The sequence below is a fragment of the Nomascus leucogenys genome, chromosome 3 (assembly GCF_006542625.1).
Source record: "Nomascus leucogenys isolate Asia chromosome 3, Asia_NLE_v1, whole genome shotgun sequence".
NCBI classification, from domain to species: domain Eukaryota; kingdom Metazoa; phylum Chordata; class Mammalia; order Primates; family Hylobatidae; genus Nomascus; species Nomascus leucogenys.
Window position 1 is genome coordinate 55690646 of NC_044383.1, and position 18198 is coordinate 55708843.

The 18198-nt window shown below is 37.9% G+C and overlaps 1 long non-coding RNA gene across 1 annotated transcript in view; it reads right to left on the bottom strand.

The window, feature by feature from the left end:
• The window catches only part of LOC105738982, a 635360-nt gene that overhangs the window by 350746 nt on the left and 266416 nt on the right, over positions 1-18198 (bottom strand). The window contains exon 2 of the long non-coding RNA XR_001114826.2: positions 180-234. This is a non-coding gene — a long non-coding RNA (uncharacterized LOC105738982). The remainder of the gene's footprint in view (positions 1-179; positions 235-18198) is intronic.

Below are 18198 nucleotides of genomic sequence, written 5' to 3' on the forward strand. Positions count from 1 at the left end.
TAGCAAAATCTTAAAAAATAAAAGTAAAAACTCTTCCTGGACAAGAAGGGCTATAGTTTCCCACTCCTCTCCCTTTGCAATATAACAATGATGGAATAGCAAGAAACAGAATGAACACAACGTACAGCTTGACCTCAATGCAGTCACATCAAAGAACAGAGGTAATGTAAGAAACTCACTCAGCTTTCAACGTGCTTCTCCTGGGGATTGTATAGCATCATGAAGGGCAGTTCTCTGGGAAGGAAAAAGAGAGCAGAACTTGCTTTATACTCATATTATATACATCTGTATGTATATTAGTGTATGTGTTTTACATTACATTAAATCTTTTGTTGGCTTTCAGACTCACTCTGAGTGAAAGTGCACAACCAACACCTACACTGTCAAAGTTCACTATTTTCCTTCTCATCTAGTTTACATATTGCTGCTAGAACCCTTTCATCATGTCACTTGAGGACTCTAAAATCTCCAACAACTTTCCACGGCCTATAACACCAAGTTCAAACACCATAGGCTGTCATCATATTGCATCATTCTCCCTCTGCCAAGGTATCCCCACATTTGCTCCACAGGAGTCTTCTCCTTCATCTAGACCCAGTCCTCACTGACCCTTGAGTGCCCCGGCTCTTTTTCAGCCTTCCTTTATGTTGTTTCCTATACCCCTTCATTAATTACATGGACCCATCAAGATCCATTTAAGACTACACGTATTTACCATTTCACTGAACTACTGTACCTTCCTTCTATGACCAACAATGGCACTGTTTCTTCATATACTACATTGCATTGTTACTCAATTGGTTCATTGCCATATATCAACAGCCTCTGTTAAACTATATTCTCAGATGATGTAAAAATTCTGATTTTTATCTTTGTTGTACCCATTTTACCTATTGATGCTGAACATAATAATATATGTATAACTAAATCTCAGGTATGTTTTAAAGTACATATGTAAGCAAAGTTAAATATGTATAAGTATAGTGTAAGAGAGGCTCACAGGTCTGCAATTTCCCTTCTTCCTCTTTCTTAAAAAGGTTTATTTTGGTATATTTCTCAAAGAAGGGTTATAAGTTACCCTGTGTGTGATCCACATAAGTGAGAACCAGGATGTGCCAGTGAGTGCATGCCCAAGGCACATGCTAGTTCTCCACCAATAAGGAAAAGAAATAGTACAGGGTTGGTTTCATAACTCTTCTTGGACGAACTGTGACAAGTATGAAAAATTCATACTCTCTGTAGTCATTCCCTTTGCAGAGGATAGGGACATGGAGGGTAGGAGCAAAGGTAAAATATTATAATCATCATGCTAGATAACTTTCTCTTGGATCTGTTTCCTGCTAGATAAGACCAAAATGAAATTTAGTTTGACCACTCACAAACCAGAGCTCCTCAGGTAGTTTATTTAATGTAGCCCTGTGAACTGAAGTTTGGGGAGCTATTGCAGGAGTAGCTCTTCTCAGGAGACTCTTCACAGAGTCCAGGTACCACTCTGACAGAATTCTATTACAGTGGCTCTGCAATTCCAGTTGAAGTTAGCATGGAATTTTGCCAATGACAGCAAGCTGCAGTGGTCCTTTTTTTTTAACACTTGGAGCCCTTACTTGGAAAATAAGATGCTGGCAAGAGTTGAGGGTCTTGAGGTGCATGTTGTTGCAGAAGGTTTTCTGCCACCCTTGCTGTGGCAACTGTGAAGGAGGGTGGCACATAAATGAGTCACCTACCAGGTAAATTGCCAGACAAAATACAGGGCACCCAGTAGAATTTGAATTTCAGATAAACCTCAAATAGTTTTAACATAATTTGTAGAGTATTTCTCTTGCGATATTTGTGACATTTAATATATTTATAATCATCTGAAATTCAAACTGAGCACCAGTTTATTAAATCCAGCAATCATGTAGACAGACAGTTAACGTGCTTTTATCATGGCAGAAATAAATAACCTTTCCCACAGAATTGTTAGGTCTCTTATCCAAAACACATCTTTTATGAGCCTATCGACTACGACAGTTGACACTTTCCTTTTAGAAATCAAACAATGCGACATTTGTCTAAAGTATGAACTACACTGGAAGAAGAAAATGCCAATGCTAAAACTTAAAATTATCTAGTTTTGCCATCCCATCTCTCAAGTAGAAATACTTAGTATCTTGATCTAGAGAAAACTCAGTAATGATAAAATAACTACTATCAAACTCAGCATCAATATGTAGGGGATTGTGACAAGGAGGGTACACCTCATTTTTAAGCAGGTATATAACAATTGTTATTGAAAACCATTTCTAAAAAACTTTCCGGGTTCCAACTAAGTCAGTCAGTCTTATAATGGGCTCCTTCCATCCTCTCTGACAGTTTTTAGTAACTTGACTGAATGTACCAATCTCAGGATACAGGCTGTGTTATCACATACTAGCATCGACAGGTCCAGGAAGCCCTGCCCTGAAGCCTCAAATGTATATTTTTGGGTGAATCTTTCTCATTTGCTGTTGTTCTTTCTAAATAACAAAAATCTGTTCCTGACTTCTCAGCATGGTTGTTTATCATCAGTGAATAAAACCCCCCCAAAAAACAAAAGACATCACCCAATTCGGATTCTGCTCAGTAAAAATTAATATCTTTGGCGAATACAAGACTGTGAAACTGGCTGCTTTTCCATGACTGTGTCAGAGTAACATCTGGTAAGGCATATTATGTCCTGATCCACATAAAAAGATCTGAGAAGAGCAGCAAGGATGGGGTGACAGTTTAGCCAGCAATTTGGAAAGAGCCATGTGCATAGACAAGAAGTATGCGGCCAGCAGAGCTGGACCTATTTTGTTTTGCTTGGAAGATTCACACTACCAATCCCATGGTTTTGGATAAAATGTTAAAGTGTTTGCCTAAGAATTTTTGACTGGCAAGTTGATGACTGATTTATAAATGAAATCAGATCAAGAAGACACTTGATTGCTAAGTATGTGCTGGTTGCTGTGCTTATTAAAAGTTAGAGAGACACTCAAAATGAGAGCCGGTTGGAAAGATTAACTGAAAATTACAACTCTGTAGAACTTACGTCCTGGGGAGCTCAGATTAAACTAGGATTGGCCTTATTTATATAGCCTAAATTTTTCCCAAATTAAACATATTATTTAATCACGTATTTTACTTTGGAAGCATCTTAGAATAGTTTAAGGGTATTGTGTTCTATTAATGCTATTCCACTGACTAGAATTCTTTTCCAGAACCAACCCTATTTCTGAAATAAAAGTGGCTTTCCTCAGCACTTAGAATTTCTTTCCAAAGTTCAAAAGGCAAGTGCCACCTGGTGGAAATTTACTAGAATTCATTTTGATTCCTGCTGGGCCATGTAAAAGCTGTACACTTTTCTCTTTTAAAAATGCTTGTGAGAGGGGCGGTTCCAAGATGGCCAAATAGGAAAAGCTCCAATCTACAGCTCCCAGTGTGAGCGACGCAGAAGATGGATGATTTCTGCATTTCCAAATGAGGTACTGGATACATACCACTGGGGATTATCGGACAGTAGGTGCAGGGCACTGAGCATGAGCTGAAGCAGGGCGAGGCATCGCCTCACCAGGGACGCACAAGGGGTCAGGGAATTCCCTTTCCTAGCCAAGAAAAGTGGTGACAGACAACACCTGAAAAATCAGGTCACTCCCACCCTAATACTGTGCTTTTCTGATGGTCTTAGCAAATGGCACACCAGGAGAGTATATTGCGCACCTTGCTCAGATGGTCCTACACCCATGGAGCCTCACTCGTTGCTAGCATAGCAGTCTGAGATCACACTGCAAGGCTGCAGCAAGGCTGGGGGAGGGGCACCTGCCATTTCTGAGGCTTCAGCAGGTAAACAAAGCAGCCAGGAAACTCGAATTGGGTGGAGCCTACCACAGCTCAAGGAGGCCTGCCTGCTTCTGTAGAATCCACCTCTGGGGGCAGGGAATAGCCAAACAAAAGGCAGCAGAAACCTCTGCAGACTTAAATGTCCCTGTCTGACAGCTTGGAAGACAGCAGTGGTTCTCCCAGCTGGAGATCTGAGAACAGACAGACTGCCTCCTCAAGTGGGTCCCTAACCCCCGAGTAGCCTAATTGGGAGGCACCCTCCAGTAGGGGCAGACTGACAGCTCACACAGCCGGGTACCCCTCTGAGACAAAACTTCCAGAGGAAAGATCAGGCAGCAACATTTGCTGTACACCAATATTTGCTGTTTTGCAGCCTCCACTGCTGATACCCAGGCAAACAGGGTCTGAAGTGGACCTTTAGCAAACTCTAACAGACCTGCAGCTGAGGATCCTGACTGTTACAAGGAAAACTAACAAACAGAAAGGACATCCACACCAAAACCCCATCTGTACGTCACCATCATCAAAGACCAAAGGATAAAACCACAAAGACGGGGAAAAAACAAAGCAGAAAAAATGAAAATTCTGAAAATCAGAGTGCCTCTCTGCTCTACAAAGGAACGCAGCTCCTCAACAGTAAAAGAACAAACCTGGACGGAGAATGACTTTGACAAGTTGAGAGAAGAAGGCTTCAGATGATCAAACTTCTCCGAGCTAAAGCAGGAAGTTCGAAACAATGGCAAAGAGGTTAAAAAGATTGAAAAAAGATTAGACGAATGGCTAATGAGAATAACCAATGCAGAGAAGTCCTTAAAGGACCTGATAGAGCTGAAAACCATGGCACAAGCTTTAGTAGCTGATTCAATCAACTGGAAGAAAGGGTATCAGTGATGGAAGATCAAATGAATGAAATGAAGTGAGAAGAGAAGTTTAGAGAAAAAAGAATAAAAAGAAACGAACAAAGCCTTCAAGAAATATGGCACTATGTGAAAAGACCAAATCTACATCTGATTGGTATATACGAAAGTGATGGGGAGAATGGAACCAAGTTGGAAAACACTCTGCAGGATATTACCCAGGAGAAACCCCCGATCTAGCAAGGAAGGCCAACATTCAAATTCAGGAAATACAGAGAACGCCACAAAGATACTCCTCGAGAAGAGCAACTCCAAGACACATAATTGTCAGATTCGCCAAAGTTGAAATGAAGGAAAAAATGTTAAGGGCAGCCAGAGAGAGAGGTCAGGTTACCCACAAAGGGAAGCCCATCAGACTAACAGCTGATCTCTTGGCAGAAACTACAAGCCAGAAGAGAGTGGGGGCCAATATACATCATTCTTAAAGAAAACAATTTTCAACTCAGAATTGCATATCCAGCCAAACTAAGCTTCATAAGTGAAGGAGAAATAAAATTCTATACAGACAAGCAAATGCTGAGAGATTTTTGTCACCACCAGGCCTGCCCTAAAAGAGCTCCTGAAGGAAGCACTAAACATGGAAAGGAACAACCAGTACCAGCCACTGCAAAAAGATGCCAAATTGTAAAGACCATCGAGGCTACGAAGAAACTGCATCAACTAACGAGCAAAATAACCAGCTAACATCATAATGACAGGATCAAATTCACACATAATATAAACCCTAAATGTAAATGGGCTAAATGTTCCAATTAAAAGACACAGCCTGGCAAGTTGGATAAAGAGTCAAGACCCATCAGTGTGCTGTATTCAGGAAACCCATTTCACGTACAGACACACACATAGGCTCAAAACAAAGAGATGGAGGCAGATCTACCAAGCAAATGGAAAACAAAAAAAAGGCAGGGGTTGCAATCCTAGTCTCTGATAAAACAGACTTTAAACCGACAAAGATCAGAAGAGACAAAGAAGGCCATTACATAATGGTAAAGGGATCAATTCAACAAGAAGAGCTAACTATCCTAAATATATATGCACCCAATACAGGAGCAACCAGATTCATAAAGCAAGCCCTTAGAGACCTAGAAAGAGACTTTGACTCCCACACAATAATAATGGGAGACTTTAACACCACCGTCAACATTAGACAGATCAACTCCACTTTAACACCACTGTTGACTTTAACACCCACTGTCAATATTAGACAGATCAGTGAGACAGAAAGTTAACAAGGATATCCAGGAACTGAACTCAGCTCTGCACCAAGCAGACCTAGGAGACATCTACAGAACTCCCCACCCCACATCAACAGAATAGACATTCTTCTCAGCACCACACCGCACTTATTCCAAAATTGACCACATAGTTGGAAGTAAAGCTCTCCTCAGCAAATGTAAAAGAACAGAAATTATAACAAACTGTCTCTCAGACCACAGTGCAATCAAACTGGAACTCAGGATTAAGAAACTCACTAAGAACCACTCAACTACATGGAAGCTGAACAACCTGCTCCTGAATGACTACTGGGTACATAACGAAATGAAGGCAGAAATAAAGATGTTCTTTGAAACCAACAAGAACAAAGACACAACATACCAGAATCTCTGGGACACATTTAAAGCAGTGTGTAGAGGGAAATTTATAGCACTAAGTGCCCACAAGAGAAAGCAGGAAAGATATAAAACTGGCACCCTAACATCACAATTAAAAGAACTAGAGAAGCAAGAGCAAACACATTCAAAAGCTAGCAGAAGGCAAGAAATAACTAAGATCAGAACAGAACTGAAGGAGATAGACATGCAAAAAACTCTTCAAAAAATCAATGAATCCAGGAGCTGGTTTTTTGAAAGACCAACAAAATTGATAGACCGCTAGCAAGACTAATAAAGAAGAAAAGAGAGAAGAATCAAAAAGATGCAATAAAAAATGATAAAGGGGATATCACCACCGATCCCACAGAAATACAAACTACCATCAGAGAATACTATAAACACCTCTATGCAAATAAACCAGAGAATCTAGAAGAAATGGATAAATTCCTTGACACATACACCCTCTCAAGACTCAACCAGGAAGAAGTTGAACCTCCGAATAGACCAATAACAGGATCTGAAATTGAGGCAATAATTAATAGCTTACCAACCTAAAAAAGTCCAGGACCAGATGGATTCACAGCCGAATTCTACCAGAGGTACAAAGAGGAGCTGTTACCATTCCTTCTGAAAGTATTCCAATCAATAGAAAAAGAAGGAATCCTCCCTAACTCATTTTATGAGGCCAGCATCATCCTGATACCAAAGCCTGGCAGAGACACAACCAAAAAAGAGAATTTTAGACCAATATCCTTGATGAACGTCGATGCAAAAATCCTCAATAAAATACTGGCAAACCGAATTCAGCAGGATATCAAAAACTTATCCACCATGATCAAGTGGGCTTCATCCCTGGGATGTAAGGCTGGTTCAACACACACCAATTAATAAACATAATCCAGTGTATAAACAGAACCAAAGACAAAAACCACATGATTATCTCAATAGATGCAGAAAAGGCCTTTGACAAATTCAACAGCCCTTCATGCTAAAAACTCTCAACAAATCAGGTATTGATGGGACATATGTCAAAATAATAAGAGCTCTTTATGACAAACCCACAGCCAATATCATACTGAATGGGCAAAAACTGGAAGCATTCTCTTTGAAAACTGGCACAAAACAGGGATGCCCTCTCTCACAACTCCTATTCAACACAGTGTTGGAAGTTCTGGCCAGGGCAATTAGGCAGGAGAAGGAAATAAAGGGTATTCAATTAGGAAAAGAGGAAGTCAAGTTGTCCCTGTTTGCAGATGACATGATTGTATATCTAGAAAACCCCGTTGTCTTAGCTCAAAATCTCCTTAAGCTGATAAGCAACTTCAGCAAAGTCTCAGGATACAAAATCAATGTACAAAAATCACAAGCATTCTTATACACCAATAACAGACAAACAGAGAGCCAAATCATGAGTGAACTCCCATTCACAATTGCTTCAGAGAATAAAATACCTAGGAATCCAACTTACAAGGGATGTGAGAGCCCTCTTCAAGGAGAACTACAAACCACTGCTCAACGAAATAAAAGAGGATACAAACATTCCATGCTCATGAGAAGGAAGAATCAATATCATGAAAATGGCCATACTGCCCAAGGTAATTTATAGATTCAAAGCCATCCGCATCAAGCTACCAATGACTTTCTTCACAGAATTGGAAAAAACTACTTTAAAGTTCATATGGAACCAAAACAGAGCCTGCATCACCAAGTCCATCCTAAGACAAAAGAACAAAGCTGGAGGTATCACGATACCTGTCTTCAAACTATGCTACAAGGCTACAGTAACCAAAACAGCATGGTACTGGTACCAAAACAGACATATAGACCAATGGAATAGAACAGAGCCCTCAGAAATAATGTCACACATCTAAAACCATCTGTTCTTTGACAAACCTGACAAAAGCAAGAAACGGGGAAAGGATTCCTTATTTAATAAATGGTTCTGGGAAAACTGGCTAGCCATATGTAGAAAGCTGAAACTGGATCCCTTCCTTACACCTTATACAAAAATTAATTCAAGATGGATTAAAGACTTAAATGTTAGACCTAAAACCATAAAAACCCTAGAAGAAAACCTAGGCAATACCATTCAGGACCTAGGCATGGGCAAGAACTTCATGTCTAAAACACCAAAAGCAATGGCAACGAAAGCCAAAATAAACAAATGGGATCTCATTAAACTAAAGAGCTTCTGCACAGCAAAAGAAACTACCATCAGAGTGAACAGGCAACCTACAGAATGGGAGAAAATTTTCACAACCTACTCATCTGACAAAGGGCTAATATCCAGAATCTACAAAGAACTCAAACAAATTTACAAGAAAAACAAACAACCGCATCAAAAAGTGGGCAAAGGATATGAACAGACACTTCTCAAAAGAAGACATTTATGCAGCCAACAGACACATGAAAAAATGCTCATCATCACTGGCCATCAGAGAAATGCAAATCAAAACCACAATGAGATACCATCTCACACCAGTTAGAATGGCCATCATTAAAAAGTCAGGAAACGACAGGTGCTGGAGAGGATGGGGAGAAATAGGAACACTTTTACACTGTTGGTGGGACTGTAAACTAGTTCAACCATTGTAGAAGACAGTGTGGCAATTCCTCAAGGATCTAGAACTAGAAATACCATTTGACCCAGCCATCCCATTACTGGGTATATACCCAAAGGACTATAAATCATGCTGCTATAAAGACACATGCACACGTATGTTTATAGCGGCACTATTCACAATAGCAAAGACTTGGAACCAACCCAAATGTCCAACAATGATAGACTGGATTAAGAAAATGTGGCACATGTACACCATGGAATATTATGCAGCCATAAAAAATGATGAGTTCATGTCCTTTGCAGGGACATGGATGAAGCTGGAAACCATCATTCTCAGCAAACTATCGCAAGGACAAAAAACCAAATACCGCATGTTCTCACTGATAGGTGGGAATTGAACAATGAGAACTCATGGACACAGGAAGGGGAACATCACACACCGGGACCTGTTGTGGGGTGGGGGGAAGGGGGAGGGACAGCATTAGGAGATATACCTAATATAAATGATGAGTTAATGGGTGCAGCACACCAACGTGCACATGTATACGTATGTAACAAACCTGAACGTTGTGCACATGTACCCTAAAACTTAAAGTATAATAAAAAAATAAAAATAAAAAATAAATAAAAAATGCATGTATGGAGGCTGAAGCAGGAGAATCTCTTGAACCCAGGCGGCAGAGGTTGCAGCAAGCTGAGATCGCCTCCCTGCACTCCAGTCTGAGTGACAAAGAGAGACTCCGTGTAAAAAAGAAAAGAAAAGAAACAAAAACAAAAACAAAAAAAACATTTATTTCTTGTCAGTGAACAGAAATTATTCCTGTCACTTCAGAAAAAAGGTTTATTTTAGTAAGTTTTGTAGTTAATTTTCAATGAGATCTGTCATTGAACACACAAAGATTTGGAAGGCAGGAAGACAGCTGAGAGAGCAGTCATGTCATGTCACAGGGCTCCCTAAGTCAGTAATAATATAGGGAACCTGGTGAGAGGAGTTTACAAGGCTCCATTTGATTACCCTAGGTGACTGTCCATAGCAAGTCTCGCTTCTGCCGGGATTTATGCAGCAGTACAAAATTATATCCTATTTCCTTTCTAAGAAATAGAAAACTAAGAGAAAGTAAAACAAACTTTTAATTAATTATTGCTTAACTTTTAATTTTTTTCAAATTACAAAACATACTTAATCGTCTAATTAAAGAAGGAGCAATTAGTCTGAGTAGCTTCCATTTATGTGTGTCATGTTTAAGTTATTCTCCAAGAGAACATTAGTTAAATAATTCATGCGTGGTGCTAAGCAAAGCATTTTAGAAAGAACTATTTACTTCTTGTTAATTCAAAGTATGAAAGAAAAGAGAAAAAGAGAGAAAACAATAGCCTGAGAGAAAAAGAGAGAGAGAAGGCATGTGAGAGAATGAAAACAAGAGAGAAAATGTGAGGGAACAATGGAAGAAAAAAAGGAAAGGAGGGGGGAGGGAGGGATAAACGAGAAGAGGTTGGTAACAATTAGGTCATTGCAGTGGTTATTTAAGGACTATATAAGCAAAATTCACATCTCTGAGAAATAAAACTGAGGAACTTCTTTTTGAGGACTGTCACTTCCCCACTTGTTAGGTTTTAACAACTTCAGAGACAAATCTTCAGCAAGTTTGAGGTTTTGACTTTAGTGTAAAGAGAATGTCTGAATTATTGGGGAAAGTGTGTAGTGTCATAACTAATGTCCAAATATAAGTAGTACTTCTAAAGTAAACAGATTTAGAGGAAGTTCTCAGAGACTTTGAAGGTTCTATAAATATTTGTTTTACCTACCCCTGAACACTGGCTTGAAAGACTGTTTTCTTTTTAACCAGCAAAAGTTAATGAGCCATTTCTGAACTTGTTGTATGGAAGCTAAGGCCAGGAATTTAACTTTATGTCACTGAGCTAATACCTTTTAAAAATAATTATTATTTTAGTAAAATCAGTAACATCCTTTTCATTGCCTCCCTATTACCTTTATAGAGTAGGTCTCAGTTCATAGTTGTTAGCACACAAGAAGCATCTCAACGAGTTTTCTTCATAGTTCCCAAGTATGAACTGAGAACTCAAGTTTCTCAGTTCATAGCTGTTAGCCCACAACAAGCTGCTCAGTTGTTAGCAGCTTCTTCTGTGCGAACAACTATGAATTGAGAAACCTGAAAAAAATCTTTCAAGCCAGTATTCACGGGTAGGTAAAAAGAGTGTTTACAGAACCTTCAAGGTCTCTGGAAACTGCCTCTAAATCTGTTTACTTAAGAAGTATTTATATTTGGACATTTGTTATGGCCTTACACACTTTCCCCAAGAATTCGGATACTCTCTTTACACAAGTCAAAACCTCTAACTTGCTGAAGATTGTCACCCAAGTTGTCAAAACTTAACAAGTGGGCAAGTGACAATCGTCTCAAGAAGGAAGCCCATACCACGGGAAATTACGAGGATCAGTGCAAAAGATCCATTCCAGTCTTGTGTTACTTTCAACTAAAGTACCCTCACAGACACACAGTCTACATCTGGAGCAAAGTTTATCAACTCTGCCCACCATCAACAGATTACAAATGTAGTCATTTTAGCCTTAACCATAACCTTGCATATTATAATAATCTGCTAAGGCATGTGTTATGTGGTTGTGCTTAGATTTAAGGAGTTTTAAGAACAGTAAAAATTAAGAAAATGTGGCACATATACCCCCATGGAATACTATGCAGCCATAAAAAATGATGAGTTCACGTCCTTTGCAGGGACATGGATGAAGCTGGAAGCCATCATTCTCAGCCAACTATCGCAAGGACAAAAAACCAAACACCGCATGTTCTCACTCATAGGTGGGAATTGAACAATATGAACACTTGGACACGGGAAGGGGAACATCACACACTACGGCCTGTTGTGGGGTGGGGGGTGGGGTGGGGAGGGATAGCATTAGGAGATATACCTAATGTTAAATGACGAGTTAATAGCAGCACACCAACATGGCACATGTATGCATATGTAACCTGCACGTTGTGCACATGTACCCTAAAACTTAAAGCATAATAAAAAAAGAACAGTAAAAATTATGGTATAGTAGATTATTACCAATGCTTACTAATAGCCTGTTCTCTACTTCTAAATATACAAAAATTGTGCTTCTCTATCTCTTTGAAGGTAACAGTGGTGATGGGCCTTGATTTTGCACTCGCCCCCAAAAAAATGTAAGGGAAAATAATACACATCATTTGCAGAGGAAGCATTTGATTTCAAGTGCTTAACTCCTGCTCCCATTGCCCCAGGAGCTGGAAAATCTATGAAGCAACACACTGAATTGGAGCTAGCATAGGATAGTGAGGAGGGGCTTTGTGGAACAGACACCCAACCTCCACAAGCGACCCACAGTGGACATGTAACAGGAGCACCTAAGTAAACTTTGGGTGTGTTAAGCTATTGAGATTTTGGCATTTTTTGTTACTTCAGCATAAATTATCCTAATACATTGTCTTTTCCAATAAAGTGAAAGAGAAATGAGAGGCTCAAAAATGCAAATAAAAAGAGACACAAGACTATGCCGAAAATAAAAATGATGCACTTTCAAATAAGTGATAAGAAAATGAAAAAAGATTGTACAGACATACAGAATAAGCATTTCAACTGTAAGAATATTTCTAAATATAGAGAGTAATTTATACCACATGTGAAGAATTCTATTTCCAGGTAATTGATAATATTCAGCAAGAGATGGCTATTCACAAAAGGAGAAACATCCTGTTAACTTAGGAGATATGTAGAACTTTGAGAAGTTAAAGGCTAATCAGGTGAAATAACACAGACAAAGTTTATATCACAAACGTAACTTCTGTCTGGTAACATGGATTCAGGAGGTATACGTAAGTACGGTTCGTCACAAAATGTGTAATACTGACCACTTTTGTAAAAAGATTCCTAATAAAAAAGACATATTTAGGAAGAGAATGTACAAAGTTGTAAACCTTTGAAGAAATTAGTTACTAGCCTATTGCATACAAATAGAACAAACAGACCTAACAGTTTTTGAAAGGATACATAGGTAACAAACCTGCACATTGTGCACATGTACCCTAAAACTTAAAGTATAATAATAATAATAATAATAATAATAATAATAATAAAGCATCTGTATGCAGATACACTATTTTAAGTATTTGTTTAGAAAGAAGAAATACTTATTCATTCTCTTTCATTTTTCTGCATTTTGTCTTCTTTCTTCATCTTCTTTTCATGCTTTGAAGTTCACTTCACCACCTCTTCTCTTCCATACTCAGACTTCATTTGCTAGTGTAATATAGGTCTTTGTTTTTTTTTAATTTATTATTATTATACTTTAGGTTTTAGGGTACATGTGCACAATGTGCAGGTTTGTTACATATGTATCCATGTGCCATGCTGGTGTGCTGCACCCATCAACTCGTCATTTAGCAGTAGGTATATCTCCTAATGCTGTCCCTCCCGTCTCCCCCGACCCCACAACAGTCCCCGGAGTGTGATATTCCCCTTCCTGTGTCCATGTGTTCTCACTGTTCAATTCCCACCTATGAGTGAGAACATGCGGTGTTTGCTTTTTTGTCCTTGCGATAGTTTGCTGAGAATGATGGGTAGGTCTTTGTTTTAAAAAAATTTCAAGGCTAGATGCAGCAAAGCTAAGCAGATTAAGGTACTTTGTGGCAGGATACTTAAGAAACAGCTACTCTTTCTGACAAGGTTACAATTAGACACATCCACACAAGACATTACTTTTTTAAATAGAATTATAGACTTCAGGATGGGAGCTATGGCAGGGAAGTGGGGGAGTTTTACTAATAGTTCAACTTTGCCCTTAAGTAAAATTAATCACTGCGAAAATTTCCAATGAGTCTTCATTCCATTTGTAATTAAACTACATTGACCAAGGAGATGTCAATAATTTCTAATGTACACCGTTGTGCTTTACGCAGATCATTTTTCTTTAAAAAATTGACACCCAAGGATATTTTATTCAGTGAAATTATCCTTCACAAATGAAGGAAGAAATAAAGTCTTTTATAGATAAGCAAATACCAAGGAAATTCGTCACCACTTTACTGGTCCTACAAGAAATGCTCTAGGAAGCCCTAAAATTGAAAGTGAAAGAATCACAGTTACTGTCATGAAAACAAAAAATGTATAAAATTCACTGGTAAAGCAAACACAGAAATAAGGAAGAAAAAAGACTCAAATGGTACCTCTACAGAAAACTACCAAACCATAAGAACAAACAGTAAGAAAAAAAAAGGAAAAGAATGGATTAAATAATATACAAAACAACCATAAAACTAACAGTATGATAGAAATGAAACATCACATATCAATAACTTTAATGTAAACGATAAATTATCCACTGAAAAGGTAGAGACTGGCTCAATGAATTAACAAAACATAATAAATTGCTGTCTACAAAAAAAAAACACACTTTACCTGTAAAGACACATATTGACTGAAAGTAAAGGGATAAAAAAAAAAGATATTCCCCAGCCAGGCATGGTGTCTCATGCCTGTAATCCTAGCACTTTGAGAGGCTTAGGAGGCCATATTGCTTTAGCCCAGAAGTTCAAGACCAGCCTGGGCAACATGGTGAAACCCCATCTCTACAAAAAAATACAAAAATTAATTGGGTGTGGTGGCATGGTCCCGTAGTCTCAGCTACTCAGGAGGCTGAGATGGGAAGATCACCTGAGCCCAAGGAGGTGTAGGAAGCACTGAGCCATGATCTTGCCTCTGCCTCCAGCCTGGGTGACAAAGGGAGACCCCAACTCAAAAAAAGAAGAGAAAGACAAAAAGAAAAGACAAAGATTTTCCATGCAAACAGAAACCAAAAGTGAGCAGAAGTAGTTATAGGTATATCAGATACAACAGACCTTAAGTCAAAAAGAGTTTTAAAAGACAAAGAAAATAATTACATAGTGTTAAAGTGATCAATTCAGCAAGAGGATACAATAACAATTCTACATATGTATGCACCTAACACTGGAGCACCCAGATGTATAAAGCAAATATTATTAGATCTAAAGAGAGAGACAGACCCCAATATAATAACAGTGGGCAATTTCAATACCCTCAACTCAGCATTAAAAAAATCATCTAGATAAAAAAAATCAACAAACACTGGATTTAAGCTGGACTTTAGACCGACAGACTTAACAGACATTTTTACCCAATATCTGCAGAATACACATTCTTCTCAATAGTGCATGGAATATTCTCCAGGATATTTTTTAGACCACAGAATAAGTCTCAATAAATTTTAGAAGACTAAAATCATGTCAAGTATCTTCTCAGACCACATTGGAATAAAACTAGGAGTCAATACCAAGAGGAACTTTGGAAATTATATAAATACACGGAAATTAAACAACATGCTTCTGAATGATCATTGGGTCTATGAAAAAAAAGTTAAAAGGAAAATTTAAAAATTTATTGAAATAAATGAAAATGAAATTAAACATATCCAAACCTGTGGGATACAACAAAGCTACGAGGAAAGTTTATAGCAATAAACACCTACATCAAAAAAGTAGAAAGATTTCAAATAAACAATCTAAGAATGCACCTCAAAAAAACTAGAAAAGCAAGAATAAACCACACTCAAAATTACTAAAATGAAAAACATAATAAAGATCACAGCAGAACTAAATGAAATAGAGACAAAAATAAAATACTAAGAATCAACCAAATGAAAAGTTGGTTTTCCAGGCCGGGAGTAGCTACTCTCCTGCCTCAGCCTCCCGAGCAGCTGGCATTACAGGCGCCCACCACCTGTATTGGGTGGTGGGCGCCTGTAATGTATATATATTAACCAGGTGTGGTGGTGGGCGCCTGTAATGCCAGCTACTCGGGAGGCTGAGGCAGCAGAGTAGCTTGAACCTGGGAGGCAGAGGTTGCAGTGAGCTGAAATTGCACCACTGCACTCCAGCCTGGGTAGCAAGAGTGAAACTCCATCTTAAAAAAAAAAAAGAAAAGAAAAAGAAAGAAAAAAGAAAAGTTGGTTCTCCAAAAGACAAGCAAAATTGATAAACTACTAGCAAGACTAACCAAGAAAAGAAGAAAGACAAAATATGCAAAATCATACATGAAAAGGGAAATATTATAACTGACAATATTTCCAGGGAGAATATTCCATGCACTATTGAGAAGAATGTGTATTCTGCAGATATTGGGTAAAAATGTCTGTTAAGTCTGTCGGTCTAAAGTCCAGCTTAAATCCAGTGTTTGTTGATTTTTTTTTATCTAGATGATTTTTTTTAATGCTGAGTTGAGGGTATTGAAATTGCCCACTGTTATTTCCAGGGAAATATTATAACTGATAATACAGAAATACAAAAGATAATGGGGACTATTATGAACAAGTACACACTAACAAACTAGAAAACCTAGAGGAAATGGATAAGTTCCTGGATACATACAACCTATGAAGACTGTATATATGGACAAATACAACCTACGAAGACTGAAAGAATAGAAAACTTGAACAGATCAATAATAAAAAGTATCCCAATAACAACAATAAACAAAGCCCAGGACTTAATCAATTCACTGTTGAATTCTACCAAATATGTAAAGAAGAACTAGTAACAATCCTCCTCCAACTATTCCAAAAAATTCGAAGATGAGGGAATTCTCCTGAATGCATTCTGTGAAGCCAGCATCACCATGAGACCAAAACCCAACAAGGGCACAACCAAAAAGAAAACTACAGGCCAATATCCCTGAGACATAGATTGAAAGGTCCTCAACAAAGTACAGCAGACAAAATCTAACAGCATATCAAGAAGATAATATACCATAATTAAGTCGGATTTATCCCAGGGGTGCAAGAATAGTTCGACATATGCAAATCAATAAACTTCATACATCACATTGACAAAAGGGAAGACAAAAACCATCTGATCATCTCAATAGGTACAGAAAAGCATTTGATAAAACTCAACATCCTTTCATGATAAAAAAGGAAGTGAATCATAAAGGCCATAAATCAAAAACCCACAGATAACATCATACTGAATGGGAAAAAGTTGAAAGCCTTTTTGCTAAGAATTGGAACAAGACAAGGATGCCCACTTTCACCACTCCTATTCAACATAGTGCTAGAAGTCCTAGCTGCAGCAATTAAGCAAGAAAATAAATACAGAACATACAAACTGGAAAAGTGGAAGTGCAATTGTCCCTCTTTGCTAATGGCATGCTCTTATATTTAGAAAAAAATAGAAGACTCTGTCAGAAAACTCTTAGAACTGAAAAACACACTCAGTAAAGTTGGTGGATAGAAAATCAACATACAATAATCAGTAGTATGCAGAAATAACAAAATGATGATAAAGAAATCACGAAGGTGATCCTATTGACAATAGATACTATATATATATATATATATATATGAATTCCTAGGAATAAGTTTAACTAAGAAAGTGTAAGATGCCTACTAGGCATCTTCAAGACACTGATTAAAGGAATTGAAGAAGACAAAAACAAAAGCAAAGGCATCTTATGGCCGCAGATCGGAAAAATTAATATCTTTAAAATGACCATACGGCTCCCAAGATCTATAGATTCAATGCAATCCCTGTCAAAATGCCAATGCTATTTTTCACAGAAATGGGAAAAGCAATCCTAAAATTTGTATGGAACAAAAAAGATCCAGAATAGCCAAAGTAATCTTGAGTAAAAGAATAAAGCTGGAGGCATCACATCACCTGACTTCAAAACATATTATAAGGATATAGTAATATCAAAATAGATTGGTATAGGTATAAAAATAGATACATAGACCAATGGAACAGAACAGAGAACCCAGAAATAAAGCTACATATTTATAGTCAAACAATATTTGACAAAGCTGCTAAAAACATACATTGGAGAAAGGAAAACCTCTGCAATAAATGATGCTGGAAAAACTGGATAACCATATGCAGGAGAATGATTCTACATCTTTATCTCTCACCTTATACAAAAGTAAACTCAAGGTAGATTAAAGACTTAAATGTAAAAGTCAAAACTTCACTAGTAGAAAGTACAGGGAAAACTCTTCAGGACATTGGTCTAGGCAAATATTTTATGGCTAAGACCTCAAAAGCACAGGCAACAAAAGAAAAACAGACAAATGTGACTATGTTAAACTAAAAATCTTCTGCACAGCAAGAGAAACAATAGAGTAAACAGACAACCTCTTAAGTTGGAGAAAATATTTGCAATCTACCTACCTAACAAGAGACTAATATACAGAATATACAAGGAACTCAAACAA